The sequence below is a fragment of the Melanotaenia boesemani genome, chromosome 10, assembly GCF_017639745.1.
Source record: "Melanotaenia boesemani isolate fMelBoe1 chromosome 10, fMelBoe1.pri, whole genome shotgun sequence".
Lineage (NCBI taxonomy): Eukaryota > Metazoa > Chordata > Actinopteri > Atheriniformes > Melanotaeniidae > Melanotaenia > Melanotaenia boesemani.
In genome coordinates, this window is record NC_055691.1 from 33,729,769 (window position 1) to 33,748,309 (window position 18,541).

The 18,541-nt window shown below is 42.5% G+C and overlaps 1 protein-coding gene across 1 annotated transcript in view; it reads left to right on the top strand.

Annotated features, from left to right (window-relative positions):
- Positions 1–529: 529 nt before the first annotated feature.
- Positions 530–18,541, top strand: part of si:ch211-106e7.2 — a 39,184-nt gene continuing 21,172 nt past the window's right edge. Inside the window, exon 1 of the mRNA XM_041996186.1 lies at positions 530–772. The gene's annotated coding sequence lies outside the window, so the exon portion shown is untranslated. The remainder of the gene's footprint in view (positions 773–18,541) is intronic.

Here is an 18,541-nt window from a genome sequence, read left to right on the forward strand (position 1 = left end):
TATGCTTGGAAAGATAAATTGATTAAGAAAATGCAAGAATGGAAATAATGAGGATGTAAATGTGACTGAATATAAAAGATTTTCAATAAAATAATAAATCAATAAAATTTTAAATGAAAATAAAGTACCAAAAACAAAAAAAGAAAGAAAATTTAAAAAGTACTAAATAAATAAATAACACTGTACATTACATGGAAAAGTGAGTAGATGGAAGTATTACTACAAAGTTAAATTTCAACCGTTGGAAATTACCATAGCAATATACATTTGTCACATTTTATAGGTTTCTTAATGGAAAAATGATTAAAATACGTTTTTGTGTGATTTATTGGCATATCAATTTGCTTACTGAACCTTTTTAATTATTTATTTTTATATATATTTCTGTTTTTCTTTTCTTCTTCTTCTTTTTATTTATTTTATTTATTTATTTTTGCTGTTTCGGTCCTCCATAGACTCAACTGTTACCCCGCCTATAATGTTCACGCATGCGCAACTCGCGTCGGGCTTCAACCAACCAGTGGTGAGTCACAAGCTCCCTGCAGCTGGCTGCAAGCAAAATCAACTCAGTTCAGAAGTGATTGTGAGCGCGAGAGGCGCAACGCAGAGAGGACAGACGGGGGAAGAAGTGCGACTTGCTGCACGCTTTTCGCAGCAGGAATGTAAGCCATCTGTTGTGTGAGCGAATGGATTACTTTTTAGAAAGAGGAACTACTTTCAAAGACTCTGGATGTTTCAAACGCTTCGACTCTGGATTGGACTGCGTGAGAAAGTAAGTTGATGAACTGCGGTGATACACCCAAATCTGTGACCACAGGGGCAGCATCACAGAGGTCACTCAGACTGAAATACAAGTGTTTGGAAGACTTCGTCGTACATCCAGAGAAACGTACGCTGTCGCCCCCTGCCGTCACAGATTGTGGCGTAACAGCGGAAAGTTCCGTTTAGGTGCGGTAAGCTCTCATAAAACTGCGTCATAACGTGACTAACACACATTGTGATGCTAACTTTCAGTTATCCAATGCTAAAGCTCATTGCTATGGTAACTTGATGTTTAGTCTTCACGTGCCGAAATTAGGAGCCGAGAAACTGGTGGAAGTAACTGAGACCGGCTCATAATGATGTATTTATGGGGTTTTTCTCACTTATCTGGCCCTTGTCGTTTGCTGTATTGGGTTAAAACGCACGTTTTGTGTAGCACACAGACGCAGAGCTGAGCTTTTTATTTCTTTGTTTATGTCTAGAAAGGAATGATGGGATTTACACATTTAGGCAGCTTGGCGTTAGTCGTGAATCTAAGATGATATTGCGGTGACCTTCTTTCTGGTTCGTGCAGCTGTTGTGCCATAAAGTGATCGTCTGCCAGAAACTGATCAGCCCCCGCGGGAGCGCACACAGCCTGCAGAGTCGTATTTTCTGTGTTGTCTGCGTTTACTCTCCCCGGAATCAAGCAAAACCAGCGAAAATGCGCCACGTTTTGTCCATAATAACTGGTAACGTGTGTTGTTGTGGAACTCGAGTTCTTTGACGGACATATTTGCAGACGAAGAGGTTTTTCTAAACTTTATTCTGCCATGTAGCCTATGGGGCTTTGCTATTTTGGCTGCATACGATTTGCCTTGTGTTCGCATTTCGAATATAAAGTGCATTTGGTATTAATGATTTCTCGAATCAGTATAGTAATAATAAACTCTGATTTTCATTTAAATGGCTCAATGTTTTATTTTCTTATTTCGGTTAAGAATATAGCCATTATTAATGTTGTCAAAGGTAAAGTATCATTAATCACATGCAAAAATACGTAGTATCTAGCTTCTAATGATCTCATTTATTTATTACAGACATGTTCTATAGATTTGAAGCCCACTGTCTATACTTTATACCCCCTGATGCTCTTTTAAGGTGAAATCAGGCATAAACATGGGCATTTTTGCTTGCCAAAAATGGATCAGTGCCTATTTTACATGCAAAAACATGTAGTATCTAGCTTTTAATGGCCTCATTTATTTATTACAGACATATTCTATAGATTCAAGGCACACTCTGTGTACTTTATACCCCCTGATGCTCTTTTAAGGTGAAATCAGGCATCAACATGGACATTTTTGCTTGCCCAAAATGAATCTTGAATCTTGAATCTATAGAATATGTCTGTAATAAATAAATGAGGCCATTAAAAGCTAGATACTACATGTTTTTGCATGTAAAATAGGCACTGATCCATTTTTGGCAAGCAAAAATGCCCATGTTTATGCCTGATTTCACCTTAAAAGAGCATCAGGGGGTATAAAGTATAGACAGTGGGCTTCAAATCTATAGAACATGTCTGTAATAAATAAATGAGATCATTAGAAGCTAGATACTACGTATTTTTGCATGTGATTAATGATACTTTACCTTTGACAACATTAATAATGGCTATATTCTTAACCGAAATAAGAAAATAAAACATTGAGCCATTTAAATGAAAATCAGAGTTTATTATTACTATACTGATTCGAGAAATCATTAATACCAAATGCACTTTATATTCGAAATGCGAACACAAGGCAAATCGTATGCAGCCAAAATAGCAAAGCCCCATAGGCTACATGGCAGAATAAAGTTTAGAAAAACCTCTTCGTCTGCAAATATGTCCGTCAAAGAACTCGAGTTCCACAACAACACACGTTACCAGTTATTATGGACAAAACGTGGCGCATTTTCGCTGGTTTTGCTTGATTCCGGGGAGAGTAAACGCAGACAACACAGAAAATACGACTCTGCAGGCTGTGTGCGCTCCCGCGGGGGCTGATCAGTTTCTGGCAGACGATCACTTTATGGCACAACAGCTCTTTGAAGGGAGCCGGACCTTGACAATCCGTTCCTTTCAAAGAGCCATTCAAAAGACTGGCTCGTTCTCACAATATTTTACAAAATTTCACAAAACATAAGAATGACAAACAATCAAAATATGTACCTACATAAAATCTACTATACAAGATTAAAAACTTATAGGAAAAATATAGATAAAAAAGAATAAACCTGAGCAGTCTGTGGAAATTTTAATGTTTTGGATAGAACTCACAGTATTTGTTTCCAAACAAAACTCTCTGCCCATAGATGCTTCACATGAATGGAGCGTGTTGGACATCAGACTTCTATGATGTCACAAATGTTATTTATTTTATTTTCATTTTACTCAACTGTACTACTTCGTATTTATTTATTCATTTATTTATTCATTCAGTCAATTTTAGCTGGGTGGGGGGTGGGGGAGGATTGGGCTTGGCATGTGTGTGTATGCGTGTGACTGTGAAAGATTTCAATGAGTGTTTTTATTCTTATGTTTTCAATCATGTAAAGAACTTTGTGTTGCCTATGGCATGGAAAGCACTTTATAAATAAAATTTGATTTGATGAAGGCAGTGTCAAAAATTTATAAAAAGAATGGCTCACAAATGAACGACTCACAGCTGTGAATCGGTTCTCATTGTTCATTTAAAAGAGTCGTTCAAAAGAATTGATTTGTTCATGTCACATCACGTCACATCTGTATTTGTCATCTAAACAATTGGAAACTATTATGTTTAAAAATGCTTAGAGTCATTGCCATGTGAAATTTTATAAAATGTTTACACACACACACACACACACACACACACACACACAGACAAAAGGCAGAGGCAAATTTATTTGTATAGCACATTTCATGTTCAAGATTATTCAAAGTGCTTTACATAAATCATTACAGCAGGGTGCAGACAAGTGCATAAAAAAAGATTAAAAGAAATGCGATTAATGTAATAAAAGCAGAAGGAATATGCTAAAATAAAATAGATAAAATGCTAGAAATAAAGTTAATATTAAAACAACATGATTGCAGCTAAAAAAAAAAAGAAAGGGGAAAATAAACACCTCTATAAATGACCAAGTTAAATACACGTTATCTGTATGCAGAATAAATATGTGCCAGATGTCAGAGATGTAGACTCTATAATGTTCAACATCAGGTAGGGTGTTTGAAAGTGCAAGTTTCTGTCTTCATGTCATGATGGGTGTGTTTGTGTGTGTGTCTGCAGGAGAGAGGTGGGTGTGTTCATGGGAGCGGTGGATTTCACAGCTCTGGGGAGGAAGCTGTTGCTGCTTCTGTTGTATCAGAAGCAGAATAGAAATATGTGGGTGTTTGCATCCTGTTTTGCTTCAGTGAAGGCTAAAAGTGAAGGTTATTGGTCAAAACTGTTGAACTGCATGCTGCATAGCTTCCATACACAGGTACGCACTGATTACACACTCTCTAGGTCTTTCACTGCTTTAGCATTCAGTGGAGCATGTTCTATTTCAGCGACCTCTGTAGGGGTTGATTTTGAAGAATGAAGTGTAATTATTTGTAGGGGTAAGAGAGAGAAGCAGAGATTAAACTGGCCTTTAAGAGATTGCTCCAGAATAACTGTTTTGGCTGCCCTGATGGTGAGCTCCTAAACAAAACAAAAACAGGCAGGGTCTGTCCTCTAGCATGAAGATGAAAATCTGACTGCATCTCCAGTGCCTTTTTCCTTCATAAGTGCCTTTTCTATTTGATTTTGACTTTGTTTTTGATTCCTTTGAACTTTTTGAGTTCTTCTAGAAAACGGTGGAAGGAAGCTGAGGCCTGAAGCAGTTTCGAGCCCAGACTCTAATTTTTCAACACTTCAGTTGATGTTTTGTTCAGTTAAGGTCAGCTTTCTAAGATAAACTCAGCTTTCCAAGATAAACTCAACTTTCCAAGAAGAGGTCAGCTTATCCTTTAAAGTGCATTTTAGCAAAGTCAAGAGTACAGATGAAGAAAACTGTCTTCAAGGAAGCTTTGTTGTTATTCTAACATGAAAAATGAAGTATTTAACTCGGGTCATGATGTATACTGAAGTGTGTTGGAGCTTACGGTCATGGCAGAGGATACATTTCACTGTAACAGCAATTGAGTAAAAGCATTTTTTCAGGCTGGTGGTCTGACAGTAGGAAACTTAGAGACTAAATTTATAGGACAATTTAAAACTATGAAAAGGCTATTAAAGCTTTAATTGGACATCCACCAGGCCCTTTGAAGTGACTTTTCTGTTAAAACATCTATCAGTAACATTGACAAGGAATACCAGTGCTGAACGATTTATGGCAACTTACTGTATGTCAGTACTGCTAACGTGTACCTCTACTGTCAGCCTGTGGAGAGCTGTTTCTCTAACGCCTGGTCTGCACATATCCATAGATTGGCTGTTAAGACAGCTGCACATCCCTCTCATTCCCTGTGCGAGCGCCTCCCATCAGGTGGATGTTTCAGAGTGTCTTTCTGTAGGAGGAATAAATATGAAAATTAATTTATTCCACACTCCACACTGCTCAATGGGTAGCATTGTGCTAGTTTTTCTTGCTGTAAGCTCTAATGGACTTTGGTTATAGGTCTAGATGCCTCAGAAACTCCCAGTTTGGGAAGAGTGTGTGAGCAGGATGATGCAAGATGCCGTGTCTTTGCAACTTTTAGTGTAAATCTCTGAGTGGTTGTAAGCTGCATCCAGTTGTCCAATGCAGACTTTACCTCCAGCTGCTCTGCCACTGTGCAAATAAAATACAGAAAACCAGGCAGTAGCCCTCCACCATGCACTTGGAGAAGCTCTGAGCATGTTGCAGTTTAACTCCTGCCGTCTTCTGTTTCCTCAGGAATGCAGATGCTTACTAACCCTGAGTAACTTTTGTATATATGAGAAATGTTGTGTAAATCTGCAACAGTAAAGGTTTGGAGGCTCCAAAAGTGTTTCAGCTGAAATATATGCAACATGATGCCGAAGCAGAACGTTTTCAGACATCTTCTAAAGAGCATATCGCGTAGCCTCATGAGTTTAACATACTGTGTCTCAATAAGCACTGAATGGTTATGAAGAAAGATAATTTTAATTAAAGCTGCAAGCAGCGTTGGAGGCCCTCGCACCTCTGGCGCCGCTTTGGCCTATTGCACCGCCCCCTTCACCCTGCAACCTCCCTCCTGCAGCACGACTGCACTCGCCCAAAGCCTTATGCCCATTCTTCCAGAGTTTATCTCCATCAAGAGGTGATTTTCCTCATCAGAAGATGAACTTGCACCTCAGCCTGAGCAGTCATGACATCTAAAGCATTCATGACCTTGTTTCAAACAAACTGTGTTGAATTCCCACAAACCGGAGCATGATGTTAGCAAGAGGAAAATTCCATGTGGCCACTAGGTGGCGCTATAGTCGTTTTCATGTAGAACCATGTTCAGGTTGGAACTCTAATGAGAACAGGAAAATATCAGTTCAACTGGTCAACTGACAGCAGAGCTAGAGCCACTTCCTGTTTCATGGCGAATGATATAACCATAGGGGGCGCTATAGAGCCAAATAACCAGCATATGTCTATTTGAATCACTTCCAGGCCTGACCACTGTCCTCCCTGCCGAGTTTGGTGGAGAACAGGAGTACATTTGGTCCGTTACAAGTACTTCCTGTTTCATGGCGGTGGACGCCATTCGCCATGGTTTTGCTTGACAACGGAACCTATGGTTTTTTTTCTGTAGTGTCATGAAAGGGTTTGACCTGATCTGAAGCACTGTAGAGTGTCTGAGGTTAATCCCTGATGAGCGGGACCCCAGTGTCTGACAAAGGCACTACCTCTATCAAGTGGGCGGGGCTTAGGCCAAGATCAGAAGTAGTTCTATGTTTCTGCTCAGGAGCAGACCCTGATTAATCACTGTAAGTATGATGGTGATGGCATGAAAACTGAGGTATTTATACTGACTAATGATATTGTGGCGTCTTATCCAAGTTTGTCATCGCGCCACGGTCTCGCCATGCAGCATTGAGCAATGTCCAGATGACAACATCAGGACTTGTAGTTGTGGTTGGCATGGAACTGAAGTGAAACATTTGCAGTTTGCTACAGAATGAGTGTTGTATTTCAGAAATAATGGATTACATGCTTGATGGCGAAACATCAAAACTTGATGAGGTGCCGCCGCTGAACGCCACTTCCTATTAGAAAATTTTCAATAACTTTTGACCACACATGCCTCTGGAGTGTTCAGACATAGTTTGAGGTAAGTACGATAAAATCTGTAGGAGGAGTTCGTTCAAATGCAAGGCAAAGAAACATGCAAAAATGACCACCAAAATGACAATTTTTACAAAATGGCCGACTTCCTGTTGAAGATATCATATAGGTCCAAGAGGCTTTTTTGTACATCCTTCCAAGTTCTATCAGTGTTGTGGATTTCAACCATATCGGTCAATGTAGTGGGCAGTTAAGATCAATGCAATATTTGTAGGGGGCGCTATAGAGCCATATTGCAATTTTTCCAGCAGATGTTAATGTGGCTGAGTTCCTTCTCTGACCACACTCTTTCGTTGTGAGTTTGGTGAAGCTCAACATTACAATGGGTCAGTCACAAGTACTTCCTGTTTGATGGCGTCGGACCGCTATTCGCCATGGTTACGTTTGGCAAATCAGCTTGAGATTTTTCTTGTGGTTTCATGAAAGGGTTTGACCTGTTGTGAAGCACTTTCAAGTGTGTAAGTTTCATTCCTGAGAAGATGGATCCCTGCGTGTGAAAAAAAGCACTTCCTGTTGGAAGTGGGCGGGGCTTAGGGCTGGACCGGTATTGGTCATACAGATCTATTCAGAGCTACACCCTGAGTAATCTCTGCAAGTCTGATGGGGATTGGATCAGAATTGAGGGATTTATAGTGATTTATGATGTCATGGCGTCTTATCGAAGTTCGCCATGGCGCCACGGTCTCGCCCTGCAGCATAGAGCAACAGTTTTCACCGGATATCATCACCAACTTGTTTTCTGTTGTCTGACCCAGTTTGGACCTGGTTGTGTCCAAAACGTGAGATAAGTGGGTCTTCGAGTAAAAACCATGACTTCCTATCGCCAGGGGGCGTGGCCGATTCATATTCCAAATATTGACATGTAGATGTGTTAAGGATGGGACTGGCATCATACATGGCCATTTTGGTTCAGATATATTGTTTTATGTGGAAGTTATATCACTTTCGTTCTTCACGGCGAGACGTCTAACTTTGAGGCCCCGCCCCCTCCATGCCCTTTCTCCTATTAGAAAACTTTCAATAACTTTTAAAGACACATGCCTTCTGGACGTCCTAAGCTTTTTTGGTCGCGATATGATAAAATCTCTAGGAGGAGATAGATTTTGAATATGTCAGCAAAACGCCAAAATGGCGACTTTGACCCAAAATGGCCGACTTCCTGTTTGCTTTAGGGCATTACTCCAAGAGGATTTTTTGTTCGCCCATGCATTTAGAATATGTGTAGCGAATTTCATGAAGATTGATGATGTGCAGTGGCGGGGCAACATAAATAGGTGGCGCTCTCGTTCAATTTTGCCCAAACAGTCCCGAGCACACGACAAAACGTAAATTTTCGCATTCCTTTGGGGGGGTACGCAAAACTAGGCGCGTTTCCGCGCATGTTCAGGTCCCCTACCATGCGATTTACTTTTGAGAAGAATAATAATAAGAATTAAAGCTGCAAGCAGCGTTGGAGGCCCTCGCACCTCTGGCGCCGCTTCAGCCTATTGCACCGCCCCATCACCCCGCAACCTCCCTCCAGCAGCACAGCCGCTATCGCCCACAGCCATATACCCATTCTTCCAGAGTTTATCTCCATCAAGAGGTGATTTTCCTCATGAGAGGATCAGCTTGCACCTCAGCCTTTCCAGTGATGACATCTGAAGCATTCATGACCTTGTTTCTTACAAACTGTGTTGAATTCCCACAAACTGGAGCATGATTTTATCAAGAGGAAAATTCCACGTGGCCACTAGGTGGTGGTAAAGTTGTTTTAATGTAGGACCATGTTCAGGTTGGAACTCTATTGAGAACAGGAAAATATTAGCTCAATTGGTCAACTGACAGCAGGGTTAGTGCCACTTCCTGTATAATGTCGAATGATTTAAACCATCACAGAAAGCCATTTTAATCATGATGCTGTAAGACGTCAGTCATATTTTCAACCATAAGTTCATGAAGGATGATATTAATGAGTTAGAATTAGTTATACAGATGATAAAGGTTAAAATGGTGGGACTTCCTTTTCTCAGGGGGCGGGGCTATGGTGTTGAGAACATAAGGACATGAAGAGGCATTTTTGTTTGTCCTGTCATGTTACATAAATATGCCACATTTTATCATGTCGTTCAAAGCAGTGGTTGGAGCTGATAGATTAAATATTTATAGGGGGCGCTATAGAGCCATATTACCAGCATATATCTATTTGAATCAGTTCCAGGCCTGACCAGTGTCCTCCCTGCCAAGTTTGGTGGAGATCAGGAGTACATTGGGTCAGTTAGAAGTACTTCCTGTTTAATGGCGGTGGATGCCATTCGCCATGGTTTTGCTTGGCGAGGGAACTTGAGGTTTTTTTCTGTAGTATCATGAAAGGGTTTGACCTGATCTGAAGCACTGTAGAGTGTGTGAGATTCATTCCTAAAAAGAGGGACCCCGGTGTCTGAAAAAGGCACTTCCTGTTTCAAATGGGCGGGGCTTAGGCCAAGACCAAAAGTAGTAGCATGTATCTGTTCAGTAGCTGACCCTGATGAATCACTGTAAGTGTCATATTGATTGGATGAAAATTGAGGGATTTATACTGATTAATGATGTCATGGCGTCTTATCCAAGCTTGTAATGGCGCCACGGTGTCGCCGTGCAGCGTTGAGCAATGTCCAGATGACAACATCTGGACATGTAGATGTGGTCGGCATGGAACTGAAGTGAAACATGGGCAGTTTGGTGGAGACTGAGTGTTGTTTGTCAGAAATAATCGATTCTGTGCATGATGGCGAAACATCAAAACTTGATGAGGCGCCGCCGCTGAACACCACCTCCTATTAGAAAATTTTCAATAACTTTTAACCACACATGCCTCTGGAGTGTTCAGACTGAGTTTGAGGTAAATACGCTAAAATCTGTAGGAGGAGTTCGTTCAAATGCAAGGCAAAGAAACATGCAAAAATGACCACAAAAATGACACTTTTTTCAAAATGGCCGACTTCCTGTTGAAGTTATCATATAGGTCCAAGAGGCTTTTTTGTACATCTTCCCAAGTTCTATCAATATACTGGATTTCAGCCATATCGGTCAATGGAGTGGGCAGTTATGATCAATTAAATATTTGTAGGGGGCGCTATAGAGCCATATTGCAATTTTTCCAGCATATGTCAATGTGGCTGAGTTGAAGGCCTGACCGCGTTCCTTCCTGCCAAGTTTGGTGGAGATCAACGTTACAATGGTTCAGTCACAAGTACTTCCTGTTTGATGGCGTCGGACCACTATTCGCCATGGTTACGTTTGGCGAAGGAACTTGAGATTTTTATTGTGGTATCATGAAAGGGTTTGACCTGTTGTGAAGCAGTTTCAAGTGTGTAAGTTTCATTCCTGAGGAGATGGACCCCGGCGTCTGAAAAAAAGCACTTCCTGTTGAAAGTGGGCGGGGCTTAGGGCTAGACCAGAATTGTTGATATGAATCTGTTCAGGGCTGGACCCTGATTAATCCCTGCAAGTCTGATGGGGATTGGATCAGAATTGAGGGATTTATAGTGATTTATGTTGTCATGGCGTCTTATCGAAGTTCGCCATGGCGCAACGGTCTCGCCCTGCAGCGTAGAGCAACAGTTTTCACTGGTTATCATCACCAACTTGTTTTCTGCTGTCTGACCCAGTTTGGACCTGGTTGTGTCCAAAACTTCAGATAAGTCGGTCTCCAAGTAAAAACCATGACTTTCTGTCGCCAGGGGGCGTGGCCAATTCATAACCCAAATATTGACATGTAGATGTGTTCAGGATGGGAATGGCATCATACATGGCCATTTTGGTTCAGATACATTGTTTTATGTGGAAGTTATATCACTTTCGTTCTTCACGGCGAGACGTCAAACTTTGAGGCCCCACCCCCTCCATGCCCTTTCTCCTATTAGAAAACTTTCAATAACTTTTAAAGACACATGCCTTCTGGACATCCTGAGCTATTTTGGTAGCGATACGATAAAATCTCTAGGAGGAGATAGATTTTGAAAATGTCAGTAAAACGCCAAAATGGCGAATTTGACCCAAAATGGCCGACTTCCTGTTGGTTGTAGGCTGTTGCTCCAAGAGGATTTTTTGTTCGCCCAAACATTTGGAATACATGTAGCGATTTTCATAAAGATTGATGACGTGCAGTGGCGGGGCATCATAAATAGGTGGCGCTCTCATTCAATTTTGCCCGGAGAGCCCCGAGCACCACAAAATACGTAAATTTACACATTCCCTTGGGGGGGTACGCCAAATTAGGCGCGTTTTCGCGCATGTTCAGGTCCCCTAAAATGCAATTTACTTTTGACAAGAAGAAGAAGAATAAGGAAGAAACGGAGCAATTACAATAGGCCTTCGCACCGCCTTCGGTGCTCGGGCCTAATTAAAGCTGCAAGCAGCGTTGGAGGCCCTCGCACCTCTGGCGCCGCTTCGGCCTTTTGCACCCCCCCATCACCTAGCAGCCTCCCTCCAGCAGCGCGGCCGCTCTCGCCGACAGCCATATACCCATTCTTGCAGAGTTTATCTCCATCAAGAGGTGATTTTCGGCATGAGAGGATCAACTTGCAACTCAGCCTGTCCAGTCATGACATCTGAAGCATTCATCACTTTGTTTCTTACAAACTGTGTTGAATTCCCACAAACTGGAGCATGATTTCATCAAGAGGAAAATTCCACGTGGCCAGTAGTTGGTGGTAAAGTTGTTTTAATGTAGAACCATGTTCAGGTTGGAACTCTGTTGAGAACAGGAAAATATTAGCTCAATTGGTCAACTGACAGCAGGGTTAGTGCCACCTCCTGTATAATGGCGAATGATTTAAACCATCACAGGAAGCCATTTTAATCAAGCTGCTGTAAGAAGTCAGTGATATTTTCAACCATGAGTTCATGAAGGATGATATTAATGAGTTAGAATTAGTTATACAGAGGATAAAGGGTTAAAATGGTGGGTCTCCCTGTTTCCAGGGGTCGGGGCTATGGTGTTGAGAACATCAGGACATGAAGAAACTTTTTTGTTTGTCCTGGCATGTCACAAAAATATGCCACATTTTATCATGTCGTTCAAAGCAGTGGTTGGAGCTGATAGATTAAATATTCATAGGGGGCGCTATAGAGCCACATAACCAGCATATGTGTACTTGAATCAGTTCCAGGGTCTGACCACTGTCCTCCCTGTCAAGTTTGGTGGAGATCAGGAGTACATTGGGTCAGTTACAAGTACTTCCTGTTTAATGGCGGTGGACGCCATTCGCCATGGTTTTGCTTGACAACGGAACTTGAGGTTTTTTTCTATAGTTCCATTAAAGGGTTTGACCTGATCTCAAGCACTGTAGAGTGTGTGAGGTTAATCCCTGAAGAGAGGGACCCCGCTGTCTGAAAATTGCACTTCCTGTTTCAAGTGGGCGGGGCTTAGGCCAAGACCAGAAGTAGTAACATGTATCTGTTCAGGAGCAGCCCCTGATTAATCAGTGTAAGTGTCATATTAATGGTATGAAAATTGAGGGATTTATACTGATTAATGATGTCATGGCGTCTTATCCAAGCTTGTAATGGCGCCACGGTCTCGCCATGCAGCGTTGAGCAATGTCCAGATGACAACATCTGGACATGTAGATGTGGTTGGCATGGAACTGACGTGAAACCTGTGCAGTTTGGTACAGAATGAGTGTTGTATTTCAGAAATAATGGATTCCGTGCTTGATGGCTCAACATGAAAACTTGATGACGAGCCGCCGCTGAACGCCACCTCCTATTAGAAAATTTTCAATAACTTTTGACCACACATGCCTCTGGAGTGTTCAGGCTGAGTTAGAGGTAAATACGATGAAATCTGTAGGAGGAGTTCGTTCAAATGCAAGGCAAAGAAACATGCAAAAATGACCCCCAAAATGACACTTTTTTCAAAATGGCCGACTTCCTGTTGACGTTATCATATAGGTCCAAGAGGCTTTTTTGTACATCCTTCCAAGTTCTATCAATATACTGGATTTCAGCTATACTGTTCAATGTAGTGGGCAGATATGATCATTTAAATATTTGTAGGGGGCGCTATAGAGCCAAATTGCACTTTTTCCAGCATATGTCAATGTGGCTGAGTTCCCAGCCTGACTGTGGTCCATCCTGCCAAGTTGGGTGGAGATCAGCAGTACAATGGGTCAGTCACAAGTACTTCCTGTTTGATGGCGTCGGACCACTATTCGCCATGGTTACGTTTGGCGAAGGAACTTGAGATATTTATTGTGGTATCATGAAAGGGTTTCACGTGTTATCAAGCACTTTCAAGTGTGTAAGTGTCATTCCTGAGAAGAAGGACCCCGGCGTCTGAAAAAAAGCACTTCCTGTTGAAAGTGGGGGGGGCTTAGAGCTAGACCGGAATTGTTGAAATGGATCTGTTCAGGGCCAGACACTGATTAATCCCTGAAAGTCTGATAAGGATCGGGTGAAAATTGAGGTATTTATACTGATTTATGGTGTCATGGCGTCTTATCAAAGTTCACCATGGCGCCACGGTCTCGCCCTGCAGCCTAGATCAACAGTTTTCACCGGATATCATCACCAACCTGTTTTCTGCTGTCTGACCTAGTTTGGACCTGGTTGTGTCCAAAACATCAGATAAGTGGGTCTCCGAGTAAAAACTATGATTTCCTGTCGCCAGGGGGCGTGGCCAATTCATAACCTAAAAATTGACATGTAGATGTGTTCAGGATGGGACTGGCATCATACATGGCCATTTTGGTTCAGATATATTGTTTTATGTGGATGTTATATCACTTTCGTTCTTCACGGCGAGACGTCAAACTTTGAGGCCCCGCCCCCTCCATGCCCTTTCTCCTATTAGAAAACTTTCAATAACTTTTAAAGACACATGCCTTCTGAACATCCTGAGGTATTTTGGTAGCAGTACGATGAAATCTCTAGTAGGAGATAGATTTTGAAAATGTCAGTAAAACGCCAAAATGGCGACTTTGACCCAAAATGGCCGACTTCCTGTTGGTTTTAGGCTGTTACTCCAAGAGGATTTTTTGTTTGCCCAAACATTTGGAATACATGTAGCGATTTTCATAAAGATTGATGACGTGCAGTGGCGGGGCATCATAAATAGGTGGCGCTCTCATTCAATTTTGCCCGAACAGTCCCGAGCACCACAAAATACGTAAATTTACACATTCCCTTGGGGGGGTACGCAAAATTAGGCGCGTTTTCGCGCATGTTCAGGTCCCCTAAAATGCAATTTACTTTTGACAAGAAGAAGAAGAATAAGGAAGAAACGGAGCAATTACAATAGGCCTTCGCACCGCCTTCGGTGCTCGGGCCTAATTAAAGCTGCAAGCAGCGTTGGAGGCCCTCGCACCTCTGGCGCCGCTTCGGCCTATTGCACCGCCCCATCGGCCAACAGCCTCCCTCGAGCAACACAGCCGCTCTTTCCCAAAGCCATAAACCCATTCTTCCAGAATTTATCTCCATCGAGAGGTGATTTTCGTCATGAGAGGACCAGCTTGCACCTCAGCCTGTCCAGTGATGACATTTGAAGCATTCATGACCTTGTTTCATACAAACTGTGTTGAATTCCCACAAACCGGAGCATGATTTCATCAAGAGGAAAATTCCACATGGCCACTAGGTGGCGCTATAGTCGTTTTCATGTAGAACCATGTTCAGGTTGGAACTCTAATGACAACAGGTCAACTGACAGCAGAGCTAGAGACACTTCCTGTTTCATGGCGAATGATATAACCATAGGGGGCGCTATAGAGCCAAATAACCAGCATATGTCTATTTGAATCAGTTCCAGGCCTGACCACTGTCCTCCCTGCCGAGTTTGGTGGAGATCAGGATTACATTGGGTCCATTACAAGTACTTCCTGTTTCATGGCGGTGGACGCCATTCGCCATGGTTTTGCTTGAGGGAGGAACTTGAGGTTTTTTTTCTGTGGTGTCATGAAAGGGTTTGACCTGATCTGAAGCACTGTAGAGTGTGTGAGTTTAATTCCTGATGAGCGGTACCCCGGTGTCGGAGAAAGGCACTTCCTGTTTCCAGGGGGCGTGGCTTAGGCCAAGACCAGAAGTAGTTACATGTAACTTTTCAGGAGCAGACTCTGATTAATTACTGTAAGTGTCATATTGATTGAATGAAAATTGAGGGATTTATACAGATTAATGATGTCACGGCGCCTTATCCAACCTTGTCATGGCGCCACGGTCTCGCCATGGAGCGTTGAGCAATATCCAGATGACAACATCAGGACTTGTAGATGTGGTCGGCATGGAACTGAAGTGAAACATGTGGAGTTTGGTACAGAATGAGTGTTGTATTTCAGAAATAATGGATTCCATGCTTGATGGCGAAACATCAAAACTTGATGAGGCGCCGCTGCTGAACGCCACCTCCTATTAGAAAATTTTCAATAACTTTAGACCACACATGCCTCTGGAGTGTTCAGACTGAGTTTGAGGTAAATACGATAAAATCTGTAGGAGGAGTTCGTTCAAATGCAAGGCAAAGAAACATGCAAAAATGACCCCAAAAATGACACTTTTTTCAAAATGGCTGACTTCCTGTTGAAGTTATGATACAGGTCCAAGAGGCTTTTTTGTACATCCTCCCAAGCTCTATCAATATACTGCATTTCAGCCATATCGCTCAATGTAGGGGGCAGATATGATCAATTAAATATTTGTAGGGGGCGCTATAGAGCCATATTGCAATTTTTCCAGCATATGTCAAATTGGCTGACTTCTAGGCCTGACCGCGTTCCTTCCTGCCAAGTTTGGTGGAGATCAACGTTACAATGGGTCAGTCACAAGTACTTCCTGTTTGATGGCGTCGGACCACTATTCGCCATGGTTACGTTTGGCGAAGGAACTTGAGATTTTTATTGTGGTATCATGAAAGGGTTTGACCTGTTGTGAAGCACTTTCAAGTGTGTAAGTTTCATTCCTGAGGATATGGACCCCGGCGTCTGAAAAAAAGCACTTCCTGTTGGAAGTGGGCGGGGCTTAGGGCTAGTCTGGAATTGGTCATATGGATCTGTTCAGGGCCAGACCCTGATTAATCTCTGCAAGTCTGATGGGGATTGGATCAGAATTGAGGGATTTATAGTGATTTATGATGTCATGGCGTCTTATCAAAGATCGCCATGGTGCCACGGTCTCGCCCTGCAGCGTAGAGCAACAGTTTTCACTGGATATCATCACCAACTTGTTTTCAGGTGTCTGACCCAGTTTGGACCTGGTTGTGTCCAAAACATCAGATAAGTGGGTCTCCGAGTAATAAGCATGACGTCCTGTCGCCAGGGGGCGTGGCCAATTAATAACCAAAATGTTGACATGTAGATTTGTTCAGGATCGGCCTGGCATCATACATGGCTATTTTGGTTCAGATATATTGTTTTATGTGGAAGTTATATCACTTTCGTTCTTCACGGCGAGACGTCAAACTTTGAGGCCCCACCCCCTCCATGCCCTTTCTCCTATTAGAAAACTTTCAATAACTTTTAAAGAGACATGACTTCTGGACATCCTGAGCTATTTTGGTAGCGGTATGATGAAATCTCTGGGAGGAGATAGATTTTGAAAATGTCAGTAAAACGCCAAAATGGCGACTTTGACCCAAAATGGCCGACTTCCTGTTGGTTTTAGGCTGTTGCTCCAAGAGCATTTTTTGTTCACCCAACCATTTAGAATATGTGTAGCGATTTTCATGAGGATTGATGACGTGCAGTGGCGGGGCATCATAAATAGGTGGCGCTCTCATTCAATTTTGCCCAAACAGTCCCGAGCACCCCAAAATACGTAAATTTACGCATTCCCTTGGGGGGGTACACAAAATTAGGCGCGTTTTCGCGCATGTTCAGGTCCCCTAAAATGCAATTTACTTTTGACAAGAAGAAGAAGAATAAGGAAGAAACGGAGCAATTACAATAGGCCTTCGCACCGCCTTCGGTGCTCGGGCCTAATTAAAGCTGCAAGCAGCGTTGGAGGCCCTCGCACCTCTGGCGCCGCTTCGGCCTTTTGCACCCCCCCATCACCTAGCAGCCTCCCTCCAGCAGCGCGGCCGCTCTCGCCGACAGCCATATACCCATTCTTGCAGAGTTTATCTCCATCAAGAGGTGATTTTCGGCATGAGAGGATCAACTTGCAACTCAGCCTGTCCAGTCATGACATCTGAAGCATTCATCACTTTGTTTCTTACAAACTGTGTTGAATTCCCACAAACTGGAGCATGATTTCATCAAGAGGAAAATTCCACGTGGCCAGTAGTTGGTGGTAAAGTTGTTTTAATGTAGAACCATGTTCAGGTTGGAACTCTGTTGAGAACAGGAAAATATTAGCTCAATTGGTCAACTGACAGCAGGGTTAGTGCCACCTCCTGTATAATGGCGAATGATTTAAACCATCACAGGAAGCCATTTTAATCAAGCTGCTGTAAGAAGTCAGTGATATTTTCAACCATGAGTTCATGAAGGATGATATTAATGAGTTAGAATTAGTTATACAGAGGATAAAGGGTTAAAATGGTGGGACTCCCTGTTCCCAGGGGGCGGGGCTATGGTGTTGAGAACATCAGGACATGAAGAAACTTTTTTGTTTGTCCTGGCATGTTACATAAATATGCCACATTTTATCATGTCGTTCAAAGCTGTGGTTTGAGCTGATAGATTAAATATTTATAGGGGGCGCTATAGAGCCACATTACCAGCATATGTGTACTTGAATCAGTTCCAGGGTCTGACCACTGTCCTCCCTGTCAAGTTTGGTGGAGATCAGGAGTACATTGGGTCAGTTACAAGTACTTCCTGTTTAATGGCGGTGGACGCCATTCGCCATGGTTTTGCTTGACAACGGAACTTGAGGTTTTTTTCTATAGTTCCATTAAAGGGTTTGACCTGATCTCAAGCACTGTAGAGTGTGTGAGGTTAATCCCTGAAGAGAGGGACCCCGCTGTCTGAAAATTGCACTTCCTGTTTCAAGTGGGCGGGGCTTAGGCCAAGACCAGAAGTAGTAACATGTATCTGTTCAGGAGCAGCCCCTGATTAATCAGTGTAAGTGTCATATTAATGGTATGAAAATTGAGGGATTTATACTGATTAATGATGTCATGGCGTCTTATCCAAGCTTGTAATGGCGCCACGGTCTCGCCATGCAGCGTTGAGCAATGTCCAGATGACAACATCTGGACATGTAGATGTGGTTGGCATGGAACTGACGTGAAACCTGTGCAGTTTGGTACAGAATGAGTGTTGTATTTCAGAAATAATGGATTCCATGCTTGATGGCTCAACATGAAAACTTGATGACGAGCCGCCGCTGAACGCCACCTCCTATTAGAAAATTTTCAATAACTTTTGACCACACATGCCTCTGGAGTGTTCAGGCTGAGTTTGAGGTAAATACGATGAAATCTGTAGGAGGAGTTCGTTCAAATGCAAGGCAAAGAAACATGCAAAAATGACCCCCAAAATGACACTTTTTTCAAAATGGCCGA